Source organism: Amblyomma mixtum, chromosome 3, assembly GCF_055824585.1.
Source record: "Amblyomma mixtum isolate Tamu chromosome 3, ASM5582458v1, whole genome shotgun sequence".
NCBI classification, from domain to species: Eukaryota; Metazoa; Arthropoda; class Arachnida; order Ixodida; family Ixodidae; genus Amblyomma; species Amblyomma mixtum.
In genome coordinates, this window is record NC_143014.1 from 85,714,494 (window position 1) to 85,737,533 (window position 23,040).

The 23,040-nt window shown below is 47.8% G+C and overlaps 1 protein-coding gene across 1 annotated transcript in view; it reads left to right on the forward strand.

Annotated features, from left to right (window-relative positions):
- LOC149350828 (neural cell adhesion molecule 1-like) overlaps positions 1-23,040 on the forward strand; it is a 281,207-nt gene that overhangs the window by 215,133 nt on the left and 43,034 nt on the right. The window contains exon 14 of the mRNA XM_089576941.1: positions 8,396-8,584. The gene's annotated coding sequence lies outside the window, so the exon portion shown is untranslated. The remainder of the gene's footprint in view (positions 1-8,395; positions 8,585-23,040) is intronic.

Consider the following 23,040-nt stretch of genomic DNA (forward strand, 5'->3'; position numbering starts at 1 on the left):
AATTCCGCGTACTGGTCAGACAATTGCCCCGCCGCGGTGGCTCAGTGGCTACGGCGCTCGGCTGCTGGCCCGAAAGATGCGGGTTCGATCCCGACCGCGGCGGCTGAACTTCGATGGAGGCGAAATTCTAGAGGCCCGTGTGCTGTGCGATGTCAGTGCACGTTAAAGAACCCCAGGTGGTCGAAATTTCCGGAGCCCTTCACTACGGCGTCCTTCATAGCCTGAGTCGCTTTGGGACGTTAAACCCCAATAAACCAACCAACCTGGTCAGACAATAGGACTTCTTAATACGTTGAGTACTGTCCCAGGGTACAAAGGAGATCATTATATGCAAGAGTAACAAGCTAGCCGAATGAATTAAGTAGAGTAGAAAGTGGTTACAGGGTCTCTGTACCCATGCAACTTACGATGTGTAGTTCAGCGAGACATTTGTTGCTAGCAAGTGCCGCATCGTGATTGATCGCAGTACAGGACAAGCCCGCGGCAAGGTGTAGATGTCTACTTCAACTTCACGGTAAAGGCACACAAAATATCGGAGGCGAATACCTGAACTTCGAAGTCCAGGGGCGGGGATGTTGCTTTCTCGTGAAAAGGATGTTGGCATTATCCCGGCTGAGGAACGGAGGCGGTAGGGAGATCGCCAACCGAACCCAGAATCTCCCTAGCTGTATTGATCGAGAAAGTCACTTCACTTTATTTGAATTAGGTATGAAATTTGAGCTGCGGGACTATAAATGTTGTAGCATAGTCGGGGCTGCGAGTGGCACGCGCTGAATTGGGCGAATTGCTTCAAAGGCGTCGGTGCGAAACGGTATAACTTAAGTTTGCTTAACCTCAGTTACTTTCTCTTATCTACTCTCTTTCGGCCTGTGCTAGACTATTTCAAGCGCTACGTGGCCGAAATGTGATCATCGTATTCATTTCGCCTCTTTATCACAAGCAACTCCGCATTGACTTCGTCGAGTACGGAGTCGAGCGCATGCAGCCCTCTCACTTCGCTTCATTTGCTCGATAATGCCTACGTAGAAAACAGTGAAGCGCATCGGATAAAGGTCGTACAGTGCTAACCTCTTCGGTGCGTTCGGCGGCGCCTGTCCCTGAAGACCAGCCGTATGCGTGTCCCGGCTTGTAGAGACCCGAACGTCGTTCGACCACATGCAACAGCACGACCCATTAATTTACATATACCGGAAGGTACCGGCGCACGCAACTAAAGTTAGGGTAATGAAAGCGCCCCTTCTCCTTGTTTCTGCAGTCGAGCCATTTCGACCCGCACTTGTTTCACCGCGTCGCCCTGGTCACACGCAATTTTCACCGCACTGCCGCAACAGTTTTGTAAGCCATTTGAAGGTGTCTTTCGCGTCTTTTATTAGAAATTATGGACGCTGCCGCAGAACTTTGTGCACCCTGCTTGTATGCGGCTAGAGCGCGCGCACGACGCAGTAATGGCTTCCAGTTTAATTAAATTATGATTATGGCCTTCCGGTGCGCCGCTAAGCGACAACCGCACCTTGTTTCACAAAATAAGAGAGGCCGTTAAGTACGCTTGAAAACAAAAAAAGAAACTAATTTTGTCGCTTTGCTTTGTTGTTGTTCTGTAACATGTTCCAAGTTGCAAGAGCGACGCTGCTCGCACGTTTTCGTGTTTATTTTCTTTTTTCAGTCTCTCTTCGCGTATCTATAAAGCTGGGCTTCTTTTTTTTTTCTTCTTCTTCTTTCACTGGCTCGCCCCTGCGCACCCAATACTGCATTGTTTTCTCTCTCGCGCTGCTTTTGGAGAAGAACCTCCACGAGTGCTCAAAAAGTGGTTGCAGCGAGCGTAGGCACGTCTCCCGGCTTGCAGCAAAATCCGTTCAGCGGCCCGTGTACATGGGCCGGCATTTCGCAACGCCCTACTTTCGAGACTTTGCCGGGGCCTCGTGAGAGGCACCTAGAGGCACCGTGCCAAGATGCACTCTTGTAGTCATCCGCGCTGCCTGCCGGAGTGCTGCGTGCGTCGCCGTGTTTTCAAGACATAAACTTGGTGAGGCAGGACCGTTCGGCTGTTTGAGTTCTTCGTGCAATGGGATTGCAGAGCCGGGAGCAGCGGGCTGGCAGGACTAGATGTAGATTACGGCTCCTGTGCGTGCCTGTATTCTCTTTCGCCATCTTCGTGTTCCGGTCTACAGCGGACAGCGCGGGTTGTGCGGCGCAGACTGCGAGTCGCCGGACGCGGAGCTTACAGTAAACCCGTCAAAGCCGAGCTCCATCTTCAGGCGAGCCATTAAAATGCTTGCATCCCAGAAAATTATGAGACTCTTGAGAGTCGGTGGTTGACGTCCTAAATGCTCTGCATTGTGTTCGCGGAGTTCCGAATGCTTAGACTAGATTATCGCGCTTGAAATGAGGCAACTGCGCAAGTTCTGTGGATAGGTGGTCACTGTCGGTCTTTGAGTGCAAGCTTGTCTGCTCATTGAACTCGAAGGTCCTGCAAACATTATTTAATACATCATGTTTAAGACATCTAACCATACTTTGTTCTTCTATTTTATGGACGCAAGTTGTTAGAAGTTTTAATTTCTCCAGTGAGCGCCCCCCATTCCTGCGAGAAGTTACCAACTGTACAGCAAATTCGAGGAAATAAAAAAAATCACAACTTTTACCTCGAGCAGTACCACCCTTGAGTAGTGATCAGACTTGTTTTGAACAGGAATTGCAACATAAGAAGCTGAGACTTTAGGCGTGAGGCATGCCTATGGGTGAGCAGCGTTTCCGAAGTGAACACAAAGAATCATGGGAGAATCGTCTGCCAGCTACTTCAGGTTCCTGTTCTCTCCAATTTTTTGCCTGTTGCATTTCAACCTCCGTGCACGCCGGCATTGTTTATTCACTAATTTATTTGTGCTGCGGCATCATTCATTGTATATCATCATGGTAAGATCAGCGGGGGCTGTTTATGTGCGTGTCCTGAGCGCAGAAACCGACAATCCGGAACGGAAAGGTTAGCGTGTTCTGTCGTGGTCTATGCTGGTGTAGGCTGCCTGCAGTTTTTATGCGCTGGAGTTATTTTCGCCAGCATTTGAACTAGTTTAACGCATCGGCCATTATACACATATGTGTTTTTTTTTTTTTTGCTACACTGCTAAGTGCTGAAACCTGTACAGTTGAGCAGATGATAGATGTATTCTCTTCACAGCGTGTAAAGGCTTTCAGTGGGCTAGCAAACGACCCATGCATAACACTGTGCGCACAGCGCGTCTCAACACATCGCATTGCATACTCATAGAAAGCCTCGTGCCATTTTCGTTATTTTGGTTTTATTTCGTACGAAAACACGCAACGAAGCGGGGCAGAGCCAACATTGCGTTGTTCTTGCGGTGATGCAGTACAATCAGCGATGTCGCAGTAAAATAAATTAGTAGAATAAGCAATGCTAACTCAGTGACTGCCGTTATGCAAGCGAACAGGGGGAGAAAGTTGGGACCGGAAGCAGCGGTAGAGATGACTTTCCCGTGATCCTTTTGCATTGGCTTTCGAAGCGCACCTCACTCAGTGGTGACGCTTGCAATTAGCCATTACGTAGGTCTGAGCTTGCTGGCGTAGCGTGCTTGAAGTGCCTGTAGCGCTACAGAAACTGCAAGGACGAAACGCGACGCTACACAGCAATGTTTTCCATCGTTCTCGTCCTTTCGGCGAAGAAATGTTCTTGGATAACTCTGAGCATAGCTAGTAACCGTGCTTTATTGCGCAGAGGGCTCTTCTGCATTGTTAGTGGCAGGGAGTATTACCAATATGGCCTGTAGCTGTACGAGCGCTGTTAGGGTGATACGCAGTGATAGCAGCTATAGAGCAAGAATCTCTCGAGTTTACTTAACGTATGTAATACAGAACTATAAATATAACTATTCTCCCGGATATCGCGCATTAGGTATTTCATAAGCAGCACTAATCATCGGTTAGTTACTCTTTTGTAACTCTGATCGTAGCGTCGGAGTATGGTTTCTAATGCGATGTTTTATATCCTGTTTTCCTTTGCTGTTTTTACCTGTACTGTGTTTCGTTGAGCACCTAATCCACCGAATGAGGCGTTGCTACAGGGTAAGCTATTGTAACGTCATGTCAGCGGTTCGTGTTATTTCCTGCGCTTAGCTTCTCGATTTGCTTAGCGTCTACACGCGACTATAGTATCTAGCCCGTACATTGCCTCGCACCTCCATTCACACTAGTCAACGCGGATTCGAAATCTGTCGAAAGAGACCTAGTTATGCATCAACCTCTGTTTGAAAGTTGAATGTTTGAATGTTCTTCTGTGCCGAGCTCTGCCGCCTCTGCACGTGCGTGAGCATAAGAGCGCGTGCATTTCATTGTGTGGTCGGCTGTTCATAATAAGCGCCGAAATTTTTGAGCTCGCGTTCGGTACGATACATGAAATTCACATTAATAACGCTCGAACGCCAGCAGGTTACCTTTTGGTAATTGTGAAGTGCTCATGTGCGTAGGGTAAAACGTTGTCTTGTCGTATCAGAAATTGTTATTTTTTTGTATCCTGAATGTTTTTCCCAGTGTACTGTATCCATTTGCTCACCTGCCCATAAAGGAGCGTGAAATATAGTAAGCCGCAAAGTCAAATTCATGTAAGGGGAAACAGGTCGGAATTTCTGTGTGCTGTGTATATCATATTTTAAAAAATGAAGACCCCAGTCTTATTACTATTACCTTCAGTTGAGTGACGAGCCAAGTTATTCTTTGGCACTGGTTATTGTGCACTGCCGAACTTCTCAGCGCTACAGTGTGATTGCAGTGGCTAGAAAGCCGGAGGGCTCCATTAAGCAAGAGTGTAGCCCTCCTCATATTATTTCATGCCTCGTGCGAAAAATGGGGAGGCTTATCGGGAGCAGCGTACTCTTCACAGAAAGCACCCCGAGGGCGAACACCAGAGTGGTAAGCGCCTGTCGCGTGCGTTGCACAATAGCAGTTCGAAGGGAGCGGGCCCAATCAGGCCCGTTGTCTCAGGTGAAACGTTACTCAAGCGCACAGACAGCTGAGATGGCGCCATCTGCCGCACCGCCATGGCAGCTTTGCCGCTCAAGAGCACGCGGCCCAAACGAGGGCCGACCCTATCATGCCAGCCGCCTAACGGTAATGATAAAGTTAACCACGTTCCAGAAACACATTCTCCTGCCGCACTTTCTTTCTAACGACGGTCGCACCTTGCTGATGATACGGCCAGGGAGGTCCAGTCGCGAAACCTGTTTCGTCGTTTCTTTTTTTCTTCCACTTCTTTTACCTAGTCGTTTTTCTTTGCTTGAGCTCTTTGTTCTGCATCGTCGCACCTAGGGTTCGCGTGTGGCGTGCGCTTAAGACACCGAGAAGCGAACGGGCCCTTGTTATTTCGTGTTTAGGTCTTCTCGCAGTTTTACTTTCTCCTTTGCTCTTTGCTTACCTTTTGTGCTCGTCGTCCTCCGTGATGGGTGATGGCGGGTTGGGGGTCGGTAATGACCTAAGTCCGTGCAAATTTGCAGCCGCATCTCATCAACATTGGACTAACCTGGCCTGTGACTCAGTGTTTTGCATAATAGCATCGCAATCGCGTGCCTGCTGCGCTTGCTCCCTTTTCTTTGCATTATTTAGGCGCAAGCTTGTATCCCCATTTGTGAGCGTAGTTTACTTCTGCCGACTAGCTTCTTCTCTTGTGCATACGTTATTTTATTGCTTGATGCGCTGCCGGGTGTTCGCTCGCTTCATTTTCTCTCCGCGTAGCGCGAAGTGCGGGATCATGAGAGGCGCTTATTTTACTGTAGCCAATAGTTGAGGGAAGACGACGGCATCGTTATATAACACAAAGAGGGAAATGCGGCGCTGAGTTAGGTGCGAAGCCCCTTTCCTTACACCGTATGCAGCGACTCGAGGTGCGTAAGCAAAGAAAACGTGTTTTTCGAACTCGGAGTGTTGAATATATTCGCGAGAAGGTGTGCGTGATATGAGTTCTTAAATTATTTGCCTTTCTGTGGGCCTATGCATTAGATATCGAAAAAAAAACTAAGAGAGGTAGTTGAGATGAGGGTATAGTTAGTCGGAAGGGTATTCAGGTCCCACGCTTGCTTCTATTTAGAGGTAACGGTACTTAGCTTTGCTCCTGTAAAACCTCAAGACTAGCAAAGCAATGATCGCCACTATACGAAAATACAAAATACTCCCGACCAGCGACTTAATTTAGTGCTAATGTTCTCATTTGTCGCGCTCAGGCTCCCTGCAGTACTTCACTCTGAGTACCGTGTGCAAAAGCCGAACAGTTTTGAAAGGGGCAGCATCGTAATCCACGATTCCAATACATGCCGTCCTAGTTTGCGTTGTAGCTTCGGTTTCGAAACGGCGCACCAACTAGCTAAGGCGTCGACGTTAGCAAAACGAACCATTTTCCTCGCTTACCGGCGCAACGAAACGCCTTGAGCGCGCCTGCCCGGTGGCACATGCCGGACGCGAGGCTACTCTCTGCCACTGAGTACGGGCTTCGCTGCGAACATGCCCACGCGCCAGCATCGATATTATACAGGACGTTTCACTCGGGTTAACACGCGGGCTACTCAGCTACCGCGGTTTGCTTTGTTTCACGTCGGTTCGTCGGAGCTAATTATCGACTGCGTCGCGAGAGCTCCTCAAACAAATGGCTGGGCTTACAATATCCTGAAATGAAATATGTCGTCGGCCGCGAGCAATTCCTTTCGGGAGACCCGCGGCGGTTCTTTTTTTAGTCTTTCGCTTAGCACGGACGGCCCGTTATTAATATCGTGCTTGTGTTCGTTTTGAGGTGATAAATTTCCAAAACTCATCGGACGTCCATTATTGCGGCCCCGCCTGAACTAGGCGATCATCCGCACTTGGTGAGTTTTGATACTCTTGGGGAACCACTAAATTTGCAAGTTCGTTACTGTTTGAGTCATTCGTGCCTGCTCGATTCCAGTCTTTCGTCGCGTATTTTGAGTTAAGAGAACCTGTATCTCTGGAAGAAGAAAGAAAGCAATGAGCAAGAACATGCAGAAAAATGCGACCATGTGCAGAATTTATTTTCCTTTCTGAAAATTTGAGAGACTGCCCCCTTTATGTATTAAAATGGTGTTCAGGGGTAAGGCCAGGCATGGTCGTAATGCGCCTTGCTATAATTTATGTGCATGAGCTCAAGTCGTTCTGTTACATTGTTCTTTGTGAACCGTCACATCACAGTCATTTTCAGAGTGAAAACTCATCGTGCTGGACAATGTTATCACTAATCGTGTATTCAAATTACCTCTTGCATGGCTGGTGTACTCTTTATTGTTTTCTTCGTGCGACGTTTTATTTTTTCATGTTCACGCTTCGCTTTGCTTGTGTTTGATTTCTAGCTCGGTTCATGAGTTGACCGTGTAGCCATGGTCATCTCGCTTTGAATTTTGGAGAAAAACTACTGCGCGATAACTCCACTCGAAACGTGAGCGTTCGTCTACACGTTAGTCTCTGGGGTGGCAAACGCGACTTGAAATGAAGCTGTCGCCCTGATGTAATCAGGGGCCAGAAAACGTGGCAGTTGCGTTATCGGCGCAGTTCGTGATGATGCTGCGTGAAAAGCGTACAGCTCGAATCTTTTTTATTTATTTTCTGCAGTCACGTGGGTTATGCGTGATTGTAATATATATATATTTTTTAGAATTTTCCCTTTTAGCCAGGGAAGTTTATAAGTTGTGCATGCAAACACTAACGCGCTCAAGAATGGCTACACAAGTGTTTTTTTTTTTTTTTTTTACAGTACGCTGGACATTGAAATGCTGTTCGGTCCTCGTTGCGCTAGCTATGCTATCAGTTCAGTCGACCTCGTCGCGCGTGTTTGACGCGAGCAAACAGATCTCAAAAGAGTACTCAAGCCAGGGGCGGATTTATCGGTCACTCTTGGAGGGAGCGGTTGGGCGGACGGTCCCATCTGAGCCAAATATTTCTTAGACTTTTTTGGCTGAAAAACGAGGTTCGGCGTGGTTTTCCTATGGAAAAATTCCTCACTATGTAAAATCCTCCCCCCTCTCCCCCCCCCCCTCGCCCGACACACACACACAAACACAAAGTACTGGTCTCTAGCTCAGGCTGTTTAAAAGCAAACAGGAGACGTCTGAGTCAATGGAAAGTATTAGCGTCAGCTTTAGGAGGATAGGAACGTTCCATACGCGGCAATGAAAGTGACCCGAAGAGCATAAGCGCTGGCATGTGCTTCTGTTTGAAAGAGTATTCTGCTATGCCCATGGCATACGGCTTTGATCCACGGGTTGACGAGCGTCTACGTGTCCTTTATATAGAGAGCTGGCTGTGCTTAGTAGCTCATCTTTGGTTGCCATGCGATCCTCTTTGTGGTGCCCCACCCACTAATGCCTTCCCTTGCCCCTTCCTTCTCTAGGCAGGTGAATGATTTCGAGGATGCGGGGAAAGCGCTGTCGGGTGGGAAACCACCCCAGCGCAGGTGCTTGAGCACGCCGGCGTCGCCCTCGTTGTGTCCCTCTCCCCGACGGTCTCTGCTTTTCGTACAAACCTACAGCGCAGTGGCGGATCCCGCTCGGAGCCATGGAGCCCCGACGACGCAGATTAAGTAAGTGGCGCACTTATTCACTACGGCGCTTCTTTTAGCTCACCATCCCTGTGGGATGGCACTTTTACTGACTAAATGTCGCCACTTTATCCTGCGGCATTTAGGCAGTAAAGCACGGCGCGCACTTTCTGTCGCACGCCTTCCTGTGCCACCTTCCAAGAAGGCTGGAGACTTACATGCACGGTTAGCGAAACTGAGTCGGTCTGTTGGAGACTGGCTTGTGCACAAAAATCTCTGCCCATTTTCTCTACATCAAACATCCCCTTGTTGATGTACTAGTGCTTTGGACTGAAACATGTTTGCAGGTAAAAATAAAAAAAAAAAAAAACAGGAACGTTTGACACAACAAAGTGAGACGGGTAAAATGGCTGTCCGCAGAGAAATTCTAAACTGTATAATCCATAGCATTCTTCTAAACAATAATCTGAGCATAACGTTTCGAATTCAGGCAGCCAGAGACGCAGGTCATGCGGAGAGATGCGTCAGATCATTTGGGAAATGTATGACTTCTTATTTTTTTTCTCGCGAGCAAATTATTGATCCCTATACAAAACTCTTCCGGTCGACGCTCAGTAACCTTACCTGCGCTATTTGAGCAGCGTTGAAAAAGGGACTAAAGGTGACAAATTATTTCAAAAGAGCATTGCGATAATTTTGCTTTCAATGATTCGAAGCTCTACGCGCAATTAATAGCTATGAAAATCATTTCTTAATCTCTGCGAAACGTTCTGAAAGCAAGCAACGGCTCTGTGATCAGTTTTGCAATAAACAGTACACGCACGATGAAAGCCGAAAAATTGTGCCAGGAGGCAATGCGAATGAAGGAGTGCGCTGTTGCAAATTGCGCCCATGACGTATTGGCATCGCTTAACGTATGCGTACATAAATCAGCCCTAATTAGCCAATATGGCCAAGCTTATATGCCTATGATGTCCTGCTCGCTCATCGTGCTCAGAATGTCCTGAGGTCATGCGAACGAATGCGTATGAGCAGCCACAACTGCACCGTTCTCAACAGTCTACGACGGCAGGATTACGTGTGCTACGCGGGACGCTAAAGTTGCCCGAAAAGCCAACTAACAGCGGCACATGAAACACATTCACGCAAAAAAGTCTTGCTGGTACGGATTAAAAGAGATTTTGACAATCAATTTTGCTCCAGCGTCGTGAGCGAACGGCCGCTGCACGTTGAGGTACACAGCTCCGCAGCGCTAGCGGCGCTTGGAAGAGAGCGAAGCGAGGTAGGGCTGTTTAACAACATAAACTTGGTGACGTCGTCCCTAATGCGATGTTTATTGGTGAAATCAATGCTAAAATAATATCATAATTAACTGATAATTAGAAAATTCTGCACAAATTGAGCCTGAAGCTGTGTGAGGAACAGATCACTCCATACAAGCAATCACTGAGGTTTTACTCAGGAATAAGCAATGGCATTGAGGTTCAACCTTTAAACTCATAGAATGTAGACGCTGAATCTTAAATATATCTTCAAACTGCATTCAAAGCCTTTTCTGGGTAAGGAAGAGGCCATTATGGGCGGAATTGTCAAAGAACAAACGAAACGTATTTAGAGGATGAAAAGTATTCCCCAAGGGAATCCCTCATTGTGGTGTATATAGACTTGAAATAACGAAGCAATTTCTCATTAGCATCCACCCAAGCGCAGCCATAGCTTTCTTTAGTCGCCGTATGGCTGCACTTGGGTGGATTACATGGATGTTTATGGCGAGGGAAATTGTTCCTTTCATCAACAATAGTAACGCTGATGAGTAATAACTCTCTCATGAACATGGTACGCAGAAGTAACGTACTGCGATGTAAATTGGAAGCTAAATTGTGGTTTCTGATTAATTCTGATTTCCCTTGACTTGGTTAGCCCCAACCATATGGTTTCAACTTTACATGCCGAGATTTCCTTATTCCCTCCAACAAAAAACTGAGCGTATATATTAAGGCATCGTTGTGGATGTGACCCGACGCGAACCCTGCGCAGTGCAGTGGCGCATATGGCGCCCTCCCTCACTACTGCCGCGAGTAAATATCAACGAGCACGGCTTCTCATCTTGAGCGTGTTGAAGCCTGGCCTTGCCGTGTTGTGGCGTAACGCGCCAGTCCGCTGCTCCAGGACTGCGCGCTTTTCGTGTCTTTCTCGGGCTTATCCCTTCCCATCGGCCTGCGAATGCGCAGGGAGAGCTGTTCATGTACGCGGTGCCATCAAGCGCTGGAAGGGGTGGCGACATTTCAACCTCATCATTGCACGCTTGAGCTGTTTGCGGATGCACGGGCTGCTTGTCAGTCATGCCCTGCTCTTCGCCTTCGCGCCGCCGTTGTTGCTTGCTGGCTTCGTTCCGCCTGTTTCATGCGCCTCTGGAAACAGCGTAGTACCTATTGTGACATTGGCTTCCTTTTCCATAATGCATGTGTGCGCGCAAGTCATCTTGCTGGGGGACTCAAGCCGGTCGAAACGCCGGGCCGCAAAACCGACTCCCCGGAGAATAAAGCCCGGCAACCGTTACCACCCGACTTTTGTCCGTTCCGGTTACGTCGACTCCTCCAGGCACGGGCATCTCTCCACTTGCGCGCTTCCTTTTGCCGCATTTTTCACTTTTCTCTCGCTTGTCTCGTTTTCCACTTGTCTCTCGAGTGGTGAAAAACAAAAAAAAAAGAAAAAAAACGAAGCCCTTCCCCAGTTTCCTAGCATTCCAAGACAAGGCTAAACTTTTTTTTTCCTCTTCTTCCCGCGCTATCTTTTTGTCTCGTGCTTCGCGTTTACTTATACGGGCGCCTGTCAGCTTAGGGTTTCCTTTTTTACTCATTGCTTGCACTATTTGTACAGAAACCACTGTGTCCCGACTGTTCGTGTATCGTTTGCCGTCGCCGACCCGTTATCTGGCGGCGCGTGAGGCAGGAAATGGTTGTTCTTCGTGACGCCGTCGTCCCCATCTCTTTTTTCTATTTCCTATTCTCTCTTGAGACAGTATATAGTTCTTATCCGGCGTCGCATTTTACTTTCCCGCCAAAAAACTGCGGCCTCGACTCGCTCTGCGGAATATATACGTTCCGCAGTAACTGAAATTCTGTTGCCTCTTTTTTGATGCGCGCGATGATTGATCTACGTCCTTTGTTCCGGCATCCCTGCTTCACTGACGACGCCCGTTTCGTGGGCGCATTTTGTCCGTTCTCTGCTGCCTACCCTTAAACGCGGTGATCCTGTTTTCCTAGTCAATGCTGCATGACTCGCCGCGAAGTATACACATGCTGGCGGCGCTGTATTTACGTTTATACTTTATGGTTTTGTTAGGCATGCCGCCAACTTATATTAGTTTCTATTCATTCATATATGGTAATGAAAAAATAAACAGCGACAAGGAACTCGAGCTCTCTTGTCTACTTCTTGGCTTTTGCGAGTCGCTATACTTCTTGCGCTCTGGCCAGAGTAGGTCAGGGTATTAGAATTCGTCGCCGTAACGCACCTCGAAGGGCGCTAGATTAAGACGGTGGCTCGACGGCCGCCGAGTCATTGCCTCCTTGCTTAAGTGCGTAGGCGCGTCCTTTTTGTTGTTTTTGCGTGCTCCTCTCTTGAGATGTAGTGCATGACAAGTGGGTCGACCGCATCTAGATCCTATCCGAACTTCTCAAAACATCCCACCCTCGTATCAGCTCTCTGACTTCAGGGTCGATCACGCGTCTTCTGGGAACCAAAATCTGTACCACCCAACAAGTCGGCGACTCGGTGCCTTTTCCGTCTTCCACAAGAGATCGATGTCTCACGCCGAGTTTGTTTAGGAGACAGCGATAAGTACTTAAATTCGATCGACTCCTAAGGCGCATCTCTAAGCGTGTCTTTTTTTTTTTTTCCTTTCTTGGCCTAGAAAGTACCGTGACAGTATTCACTACTACTCCACATAGCGGGGAACCTAAGCTCGCTGCTCCAAACAAAACAAAAAAATCGCATGCTGTCTTTTTGCTCAGGGAAACCACTCGAAGTTCCGAAAAGTTGTGCATGTGACAACGCCAGTCAACTGTGAGGAAAATTAAGGATTAAATCCAACGTGTTTAATTTGAATCACTGCACAATTGCGGCTTACTCTTCAGAGGAGAGACACACCCACTCACATGTTCTTTATCGTCATGCGTTGTAAAAAAGGGGAAAAAAAACTTTTTATTAATTATTTGGTTGGCTTGTTTATTACAGAAAGCAAGCGTTCTAGCCCCCTTTTTTTTAAGAAATAAGGTAACAGAGCATTACCAAGAAGGCGCCGAAGTGCATAAGAGACAACTGAAAGAGGGAAAAAAATAATGTTGTCCCATTACTTAAAGCAGTGAAACTGCATAAAAACGACTTCCATGCTCCTAGAAGAGGGAGAGCATTTCAATGCCCTCTCTTGATGCCCCCTCCCCCCTCCCTCAAGAGGAAAGTATGTATAGTTGCACTTTGTGAGCACTGAACGATCAGCTATCAGGCAGAAACTTGGGGGGCGAAAAAAATGCTTGAAATTAAACTGGGGACACCGCAGCGAGCTATGCAAGGAAAATTTAGCTGTAACGTTACAGAAAGACAGAGTGGGTCAGGAAACAAAAGCTAGTTGATGATATCCTAGCCAATTTCAAGAAGAAATGGCCATAGGCAGTGCTTGTAAGGCGAAGAGAAGATAGCCGATGGTCCCTTAGGATGACGGAGCGGACTACCAGAGAAGGCAAATGTGGCGATGGGGCGGGGGTAAGGTGGTCCCAGCTGGCGCAGGACAGGGTTAATTGGAGAGATATGGGAGATACCTTTGCCCTTCCGCGCGCGTAGCTACGCTGGTGGTGATGATAATGATTGTAATTGATGCCACTTGCCCCACTCAGCTTCTGAAACAAGAAGAAATGCAACAAGAGCGATACTATCAGTTGCAGCGGCACAGCGCAACATATGCAGCAACAGGTGCTTTGCTCTGTGGTTGATGGCAAAGTCAAAAGTTTTGCTGATTTCCTCTCCCATTTTCATACGCCGGCTAATTCGACTCAGCCTCGCGCTCTCTTTTGTTTGTAGAGGTTAGCAAGCGTCTCTTGGTTTGCCCGTGCCGGGATAACGCGGATACTGTGAAAGACGTCACTCTACCTACCCCTTTTCTCTGTCAAAGGGAGTACGTGATGTTCCCAGGACCTTGTGGCGAGATGAAGGCACGCCGGTGCGACAGATTTCCTGCCGAACTCTTCGTAGTTTGCACATACAGAGCGCTCCGCTTTATCGAGGCACGATATTAAAGCTTTAAAAGCAAGCATTAGGGCTTTGCGTGGACGAAAGGAACCGTCGTCCCGTGACGGCGGCTGGGCGTAGGGAGCGCGCAGAAGCGGCGGAACCAACGCGGCCGGCGACGCCGTCTGGTTTCGCTCGTGTTAATAACAGCGCCGACAAGCGCCTGCCGCGCAGGGGAGGGGCCTTCGACTTAGCGCTGTCGTTGTCCTTCGCCGTCAGCGAAAGGTCCATGGAGAAACAAAAGCGAGCGTGCGGGGCGATTTGAGGAGTAGGGGCGATGGGGAGAGGGAGGCGATCGGATTGCGGACCCCGACGCGCGAATATTGGGAGGAGTGCATGCGCGCGCCTCCAGCGCAGCAGCCCCTTCTTCCGCGGCGGATCCCCGCGCGCTGGGTGCGCGGGCACGCGCCGAACGCATTGCGCCGCCGGCATATCGGAAGAGCTGCCCAGCTGTGGCTCGTAGCGGGCGCATTCGCGGCAGCGGCGCCGCAGCTTTCACTTTTATTTCTGCCTGCTTCGGAGGCCGTGTTTGTTCGTCGGCGCCTCCAGCTCGCTGTCGGCAGCCTCGAGTAGGGCTTCCTTCCTGCCTGTCACGCGGCTGAACGCTCGGCAGGCTCCGTATTCGCACTTCTTTTCACTTGATTACAGAAGCCGCGGCTTCGGTTCGTGTTGCTGTCGCTGTGCGCTGTCATAGCGTTGCACCCTTCCTTCCTCCACCTTCGAGCGGAAGCCTGCAACACATTAGGTCTCTGCGCTCTTTGTCACGTCCGGATTTAACCCGACCGTTCTGTCTGAAAGAACGCTTTCGCTCCTGCCAGAAACGCCGAGCTCCAGAACATGCCAGTCCTAAACAAAGCTCGCCTTTTCCTTTTTCTTCTTGTTCTTCTTCTTCCTTTGTAAGAACATGGAAATTTTCGCATAGGAAGTGTTCACGGGTGAGCTCGTCCATACTGTTTTCTTTATTCACTGGAGAAGCTGTACCCGGAGATCAGCTACTCTGTAGCGACAGCTTCTTAGCGTGGACGGTACCTTTTATTTTTCGTTTAATACATGCACGAAATGCCTTGTGAAAACGCTGACAGTGTGGTTTCATTTCATTTAAATAAGCACTGTAATGCTGGCAACAGACAAGCGCCAATAAACCAGCGCTGATTAGCAGCCATCTCATAGTCTCGTCGTCTTGCTTCCGCGTTCCTTCTGGCTTTTCGATCATCCTTCACTCTCTAGATCGACGACACCTTTCAGGCCCACAAAGCTCTGAGAAGGGAAGGCAGCGAGCCACTGCATAGCGCATCAGCAATCGGGCAAATACGAATTCACCAACGCCTGAGCTTGAGTGCCGGCGTGCGCCCAGATGGCAGCGCTGCGCGCCCCGTCGGCCCGACACTAAAACCACACCGGCGACTCAGCCACCGTCGTCGCCCGCCCGAGGCCCGAGTCCGTGACCTCTGTTTCCACCAACTAAAAGGACCGATTCGTGTAATGTCCGCGAGGAGCGCGCTGCGCCGACCGTTCTATTGGCTCCTGGTTTTGCGATCCCCGCTCTCTTTTTTACCTCCTTGCGAAAGTTAACTCGCTTGGCGCCATTATTTCTTGTTTCCACTTTACGATCGACGCGGATTCGCTTTCTCTGCGACCTTCCCGTCTCCCGGTTTCATTTCGACCTCCGGGCGAGCGCGCGCACCCAGTTATCGGTGAAACCGCGGCGTCAATGGCGCGCAGAGAGAGCGTCCGTTGGCCCACGCTTTCCTTCAAGCTTACGGCCACTTTGGCTGTTTTACTGGCGCGGCCGGGCATACTGGCCACTCCTGCTGCTCCTCGCTGTGCTCTGCAGCTCGGCCGAAGCGCTCCAGGTTCCCACTGTTCGGGGACCCGATTTGGCAATGTCCGCGGTTCCCACTTTAGATGCATCGTTACAGCGAGAAACACAGGCAAAAAAAAAATAACGAGAGATCGGGGAAGCACTGTCCCCGCCTCCTTTAATTGGTGCTACGCGGTCTTTTATTTTCCTTCATCCGTCAGAATACCTCGCGGAAGAACGCTGTGACTATGGGTGGCGTTCTGGTCGCTTTCTAGGCATCTTTCACCTGGGCTGATGAACTAAGCGAAAGGCTCCAATTTCTATAGTACATCGTACTTGCATTTTACGGCTTGAAGCGAAAGGAGGCGTTTACGAAATTTTTGTTCGCCTAAAACTGACTTCACAGTCAAGCCTGAAGCAGCCAGTGCACTAACCTGCACTAGCAGTGCTAACCTGTTCAGCCTGGCCTGAATTTACGCCGCTTGTTAGAAGATTAAAAGCTGGAATATTTGCCTTGATTCATTAAATTACAGTTACAAGCAATGACCACACATTTGGCGGGGGTAATGCTCTGAGTTTGTAACAATAATTATACTAAATTGTGCTGTGTGACTCGACAATATTGTTTTGATGTTATGTCCTTTGTTTAACAATAGAATATTAGAGATTATATTATATTATATTATATTATATTATATTATATTATATTATATTATATTATATTATATTATATTATATTATATTATATTATATTATATTATATTATATTATATTATATTATATTATATTATATTATATTATATTATATTATATTATTTTATATTGTGCCCATGAACGAAAATTATTGGGCAGAGAAACCCCTGGAAGGGAGGAAAGTACAAGAATGTAACTGCGCTTGCATTATTTACTGCTAGTGCAGTTGAAAAGCAATGGTGATTAAAGATGACAGAACGGTGACGCAAAGCAGAACAAAAAGAAACACGTATATTCCTAGGGCTTTTCGGATTAAACCCGTCTCTCTGGGTTTCTTCACTTCGAGAAAAAAAAGAAATGGGCAAGCCCGATTTCAACCCTGATGTTGCCTTCCGTGTTGCTATTTTTCCTCTGCAAACAAACAGCTGAACGTAGGTACTGCGTGCAAACTGGCAGCTAACCTAAATCCCAAGTCAAAACGGTCTCCACTATTAGGCGTTCTCATCTAAGCGCCTTCACCCCATAACTTCGTTCCAGCCCGTGTCACTGTAGGCGAGCTATGCATTACTAATGCAGATAATAATGAAAGTGCGTAAATGTTATGAACAGAAAATTAAACGTGAAGTAGTAAACATTTTCTTGCCTCAACTCAGCTTTTAAAATTTATTTGTCCGAATAGCATGTTTTGTTCCCACATTATAACTAGGCTTTATGGTTAATTATTTGCAATTTGAAATTAACCCAGGAAAAGTCGGACCACAAAGTAAAGGAAAGTTTACTACTTTTCCGGCACGATAAATGGCGTCCGATTGTTACTTCTCGAGTTTTGAGAAACATAGTCGGTTTGAGCCGCCCATGCGCGCAATATTGCGCGCGTATCCCAGTCTTCAAGATCCGTATGTTGATTTCAAGCAACTACACTACGAACGATTATCTACCTGCAGTTGTAATGATTTTTAGATATTGAAGATAGGGCAGCTACGTGCAGTGTATCTCTGCAGCTACATAATTCCGCCTCATGATCTTGTACTACAGAAGCAAAATAATGTCAAAATATGTTCACTAAATTAAGGTGCACTAAGCAGCGTCAAGTCGGCATAAAATTAAACATTGCGGCGAAAGAGATAACTTCCAAATTCTGACGGGTCATTCCATGCGCTTTTAAAGCGTACCTGTTTACCTCCTCGTCGGTCGAAAAGAGGTACCTTATGACTATTCTAGACGAAGCATAGAGCCTCAGTAAAATAAATCAGGCATTCCACATTGTATCTGAGAGCTGTTTATCTGCCCGACAGGTGTAAGCAATTTTTTTGAAAACTGAATAAAGTGCAGCCAGACCAACCGTTTTGTGAGGCGCGTGCAATGACTGGCTTTGCATTTTTCGTTGCGTTTCGGGCTGAACTCTCGGAGAACGGTCAGTTCAATAATGACTACTTTCACCTCTGTCGTTGAAACTTACGAACAATATTTCGTCATTTAAAAAAGTTAGCGAATTCGTTTCAGCTAATCTGTCACACTGGTACGCGCGCGACAACATACCCCGCGTATGACGACCGCTCGGCCAAACAATGCAGCTGCAGATTCGGGATTCGACTGGTACTCAGGATGTTTTGTATTGTACATAATTCAAATTCAAACGACCTGCACTGGGGCGCGCAATTCACGGGCGACTGCGCTACCGAGCGCTTGCATAATATTACGCCCATAAGGCTTACATCTCAAGTGTGTATAGGTCTTAGCGTCCGCCCTTGGAACATTTCCAGCAATAAAGAACTCTGTCCAGCGCCGCCAGCATCGCCGCCTTCTTCTTTCTCAGCTCAATAGGCAGCCCATAAGAACGTCGGCAGTGCCCTCATCGACTTCTTCAAAAGCACAGCAATGGGAGGTCGTTTGGCTGATTTCATAGATAGATCCCTTAGCCTGGACGGAATTCTCCATTGTCGTTTTTGCTAGTGTCTCTAGTCATAATCTCCGCTACCAATGAGAGAAAAGAAGAATAAAGGAGCAGGCCACGAACGGCTCCAAATTGCGAGGCAAGCCAGAGGCTGGCGGAATATTTAAATTGGCAGCCGCGCAGCGCATACCCATCTGACGCCTTTGCTGCGGGCTTTTCTTCTTGGGCGCCCGTGGCTGGCGCGAGAGAACTGCGCTTCTTTTTTTTGATGGGCGTGAAGAAATGCATCGCGGCGGGGCGATACTTCGGCAAGATTGAAAATCACTGGGTTTCAAAGACGGGGGAGGAACTCGAAAACGGCCCGACAAGCGCCTGGGCTAAAATGTAAACAGCTCATCCACTCTATATGCAAATGAGATCGAGTGACAAACTTTGCGTCTGTCGAACTCAGCTAAAAAAGGGGTGGGGAATTATCAAAGTGGGTCCGCGCCTCATCTTGGCTCCGGCGACGTTTCGCGCAGAACGCATCGCGACAGGTTAATTCGCTTGTATCCCCGAAGCACAAGTCTCGCGCCGCTCCCAGCGCGCGCTGTGGCTCCCCGCCGATGCTCGGCGACGGGTCCCGAGACGCCAGCGGGTGCCGAGATATTGGCGCCGTGGCCTCTTCGGCGAGCCGCAGACTGAGGTCAAAAGCGGGCCGTCTGCGGCGGCCGCCCGCCCGATGCCTGCGCCTTGTTTTGGGCACCGGCGGCGAAGCAAGAAGAAAAATGTCTTCCACCAATTGTCTCGATTGTTGCGGGAACAATAGGTTCGCAGCTCGACGCGGACACCGTGAGCGGGCCTGGCTCTTTGGCGAAAACAACCCGTTTTTGACATCGACTGATAGCGTTTCTGCCTGCTGGTAGCAGGAGAGAGCGCGGCGTCTTTTTATTTTCTCTCTTTAAATTGTTTTCGCTTCTTGTTTGTTAAAAAACAAAAACATCTGCGAGGAGAGATCAATTTTGTCTGTGAATTTCAATGCTTTGAACTTTATAAGGTTCGGTTTAGTGGTAGATTAAGCTGACAAAGCTTCTGCTTCAGGTTTTAGAGCTGACTTAATTTTTGTTTAAAGGTCGAACTTCAATATATAAACTTTGTACAAAGAGAACTTTCATCCGATGATCTGCGCCACCCGTGGCATTTCTTAAAACCTGCACAAACACTACTCTTGTGACAACTGTCTCAAATTGCAAACCTATACAACGCAAGTATTTTTTTAAGTATGTGCGTTACAGAAGATGGCCCATATTGCGAAAATATGTCGCTTGATTGCACTTTGTTCCCATAAAACACGGTCCGTCTCAGCTTTATCATCGTGTGCAAGTGTTAAGCCTGTTCTTACAAAGCGAGCTAAGTTCCCGAGACGGCTGGAACAAAAAAGAAGTCATCACTATAGCATTATACGTACTCTCGTGACTCGGGCTCTGGCTGTAGCGCCTGTCACGTGTTTTCAAAACCATTTTAAACCAACATGTTAGTCAGCCGAGGTAGACTGTATGAGAAGGGGCCGGATACATTGTGAGAGCTAAGGAATACGTTACCCCAGAAAAGCAAGGGCACTTCGTAGCTCAAGTCGCATGCATAACGGACAGCCAATCTTGTCATTCTTCCTCTTGTTCTTATTTCGACAGCTTCTTTCAAGGCAGGCGAGTGTGTGGATGGCTCAAATGAGAAACATGTCGAAAAATATTCGAGTTAGATTTAAGCTGTCAGAAATTTACTAGCCAGCATGCAGCCAAGGACATACCTTGCGACTTATACGTAGGCTTATGCATGTTTGGAGCTCATTTTGGACCTTCAGCGTTTCTAGGAGTCTCATTTTTTACAAACAGATTTTTTGTTTTTTACGCAGGGTCCTCTTTCCATGTTCTGCGATCCGGCTTTGTGTCCCTGTATTTATAGTGACAACGCTTTTGGTGTATTAGTTTGACTACACAACGTGTTCGAGTACACAAACCTTTCCAAGCGCACAAGTAAAGGGGTAATTAGGTTTTAGAGACACGCTTGTTAGCTGATCCCAATTTTCGGTTGGAGCTAAATTTGTGACTGTGTAAATTCGTGAGCACACTGACTGGGCTTATTGTTAAGATGCATCCATATATTTCATGATGTCGTGATCAGTCATCTCAGCCCATTGCTTTGAATGGAGAGTCCAGAGCACCTGGAACACTTCAACGCTCGCCCGTCAGGCAGGCGGCTCCAGTGGGACCAGCGTATGACAGGCCAGGCCTGTCCTGGTCATGCTTCCTCCACATATGTACGGGTTGTGATCTTTCCTTGACAGCATGCACCTGTCAAACTTTGTTGCCAACTGCGTATTGTGCAAGGCAGAACCCTTCAGGCCGCTCAACAACTGTCCCTGTCAGGTTGCGGAAACAGTTCTCTCTGGTTCTACCAGGGGATGTGCCGTGCGCACCACTTTCTCTCTTCCTGGCTTTCCTCAGTCGTATAAACGCATCATTTGCGTCCGTAAATAGGATTACGCCCGACAACCGCAATGTGGTCGCAGGCTGCTGAGTAACATTCAGCAATAAGACGGTAGCAGTATATTGGAGATTCATATGGTGCACTTCTTGTTTCTTTCTTTTTTTCTTTTTTTGCTGCCGAAGGCTCCATGACGAGTCTTCGACAGCAAATTCTGACAAGTTATTAGAGAGAAGTAAAAATGCTTTATGCAGTTGGCTCAAAATCATTCGCCCGCGTTTTGGGCAAAGCTGTCAATCCCTGACGCATGCTGTAACTAACCGCGAGTAAAGCCTATAGGGATAGAGGGAACAGGCAATGCAGCCACGTTTTCTGTGTATCCATTCTGTTGTGCAGGAGGCAACGCAAGCAGCGAAATCTTTTCTATTGTTCAATGCCAGCAGAAAAAATTCGGTCGCGCCGGCACAGATTGGAACGCCGAAGTTAGAAGCTTTTTCCGTTAAATCCAAATGAAGAGTAATTTCAGGCATACAATGCTTCACTAATTTTCTCGTATTTATGCTAAAGAGTAGACCCAGACTCATGCGTGCACATCTGCCAGTTAGCACACGGGTAAGCTCCATCCTAATGGAAACCTCGCGGCAGAATTAACTGACCGCTCATACATAACGTGAGCGTGGAACGGTGCTAATCCCAAGGATAATTTTCCGCCCCCTTGAAGCGCCGCTCTTCGCCCGCTGCTGCATGGAGTCCCTTACAAGACGCACCGTGTTTGCACGCGTCCCAGTTGTGTCAAGGGCATGTCGGTGTTCCGCCTCCGCCTCTGCGCTCCTCTTCTTTTCGACGCGGAAACTCTTGTGCTACGAGTGGCGCGCCAGTCTTGGAGGGATGAATAAATTGCTCTGGCCAGGCAAATTGTGCCGAAATTAACGAGCCCTTTTTGACGGGGTGTCACACGCGCTCCATTAATCTGTCCTGACCTTAAAGCCTCCTAGGCACGCACCATACGCGGCGCCAAGGGCCGTATCAGTGCCGCGTTCGACCGCCCCGTGTATCCGGCCCCTCGCCTGTGTGTACCCGCTTTTGTTTTGCCATTCGGCGCGCTTCGTTCCGCTTCGTCCGGCCGCCTTGGCTCGACGCCGCCGACCATGTAGTACACACAACGCGAGCCCCACCGACAGGGAAAAGAGGCCAGCAAAAAAAGCAAAGAATTTCCTGACGGGCCCTCAAAGCATTCGCTGTTTCGATGTGTGCTTCATCGTTTTGTTACATACATGCTATTTATGCCACTGGGGATTGGACGCGTCATTGGGCTGTTTTGGAGGCTCGAAGAAAGAGAGAAAAAAATTGTGAAAAACAACTGCGCACTTGCAGAACGTGTAACTCTGAATTTGTGCTGGAAGATTGGCGAGCTGAATCATAAACCGGTCCTTGTTGAGTGTGTGCGTACGTGTGGCAGCCAAACACTTCACCAAGCTTTTAGCATGTCGACTGATGGCGATAGTTCTGCAGTTAACCTGAAATTTTCGCTTTCGCAACGTCTTTTCCAACTATTTGCATTCTAGTAATGAATAAAAGATAACGCATGATCAACACAGAGTAATTAGTGTTCAAGAGAAAGAAGGCATCAGGGACTTGAAAAATTACAGACCGATCAGCTTTCTGTCCGTTGCCTACAAGGTATTTACTAAGGGAATCGCAAATAGAATTAGGACCACTTTTGACTTCAGTCAACGAAATGATCAGGCAGGCTTTCGTAAAGGATACTCGACAATAGTCCATATTCACACTATCAATCAGGTAATAATGAAATGCGCAGCATATAGCCAACCCCTATATATAGCTTTCATTGATTCATTGATTACGAGAAAGCATTTGACTCAGTGGAAACATCGTCGGTTATGTAGGCATTGCAGAATCAAGGTGTAGATGAGTCATATGCAAATACTGGAAGAAATCTATAACGACTGCATAGCCACCATAGTCATTCATAAAGTCAACAATAAAATTCCAATAAGGAAGAATGTCAGGCACGGAGACACGATCTCGCCAATGCTATTCACCGCCTGTTTACAGGAGATGTTCTGAGGCCTGGATTGGGAACAGTTGGGGTTAAGAGTGAATGAAGAACAGCTAAGTATTTTGTGCTGAAAGTGGTGAGGGAATACGTCTACTTAAGACAGGTAGTGGCCACTGATCCGGACTATGAGAAGGAAATAACTACAAGAATAAGAATTGGGTGGAGCGCTTATGGTAGGTTCTCTCAGATCATGAATGGCAGTTTACCAATATCCTTCAAGAGAAAAGTATACAACAGCTGTATCTTACCGGTACTCACCTATGGGGCAGAAATTTGGAGGC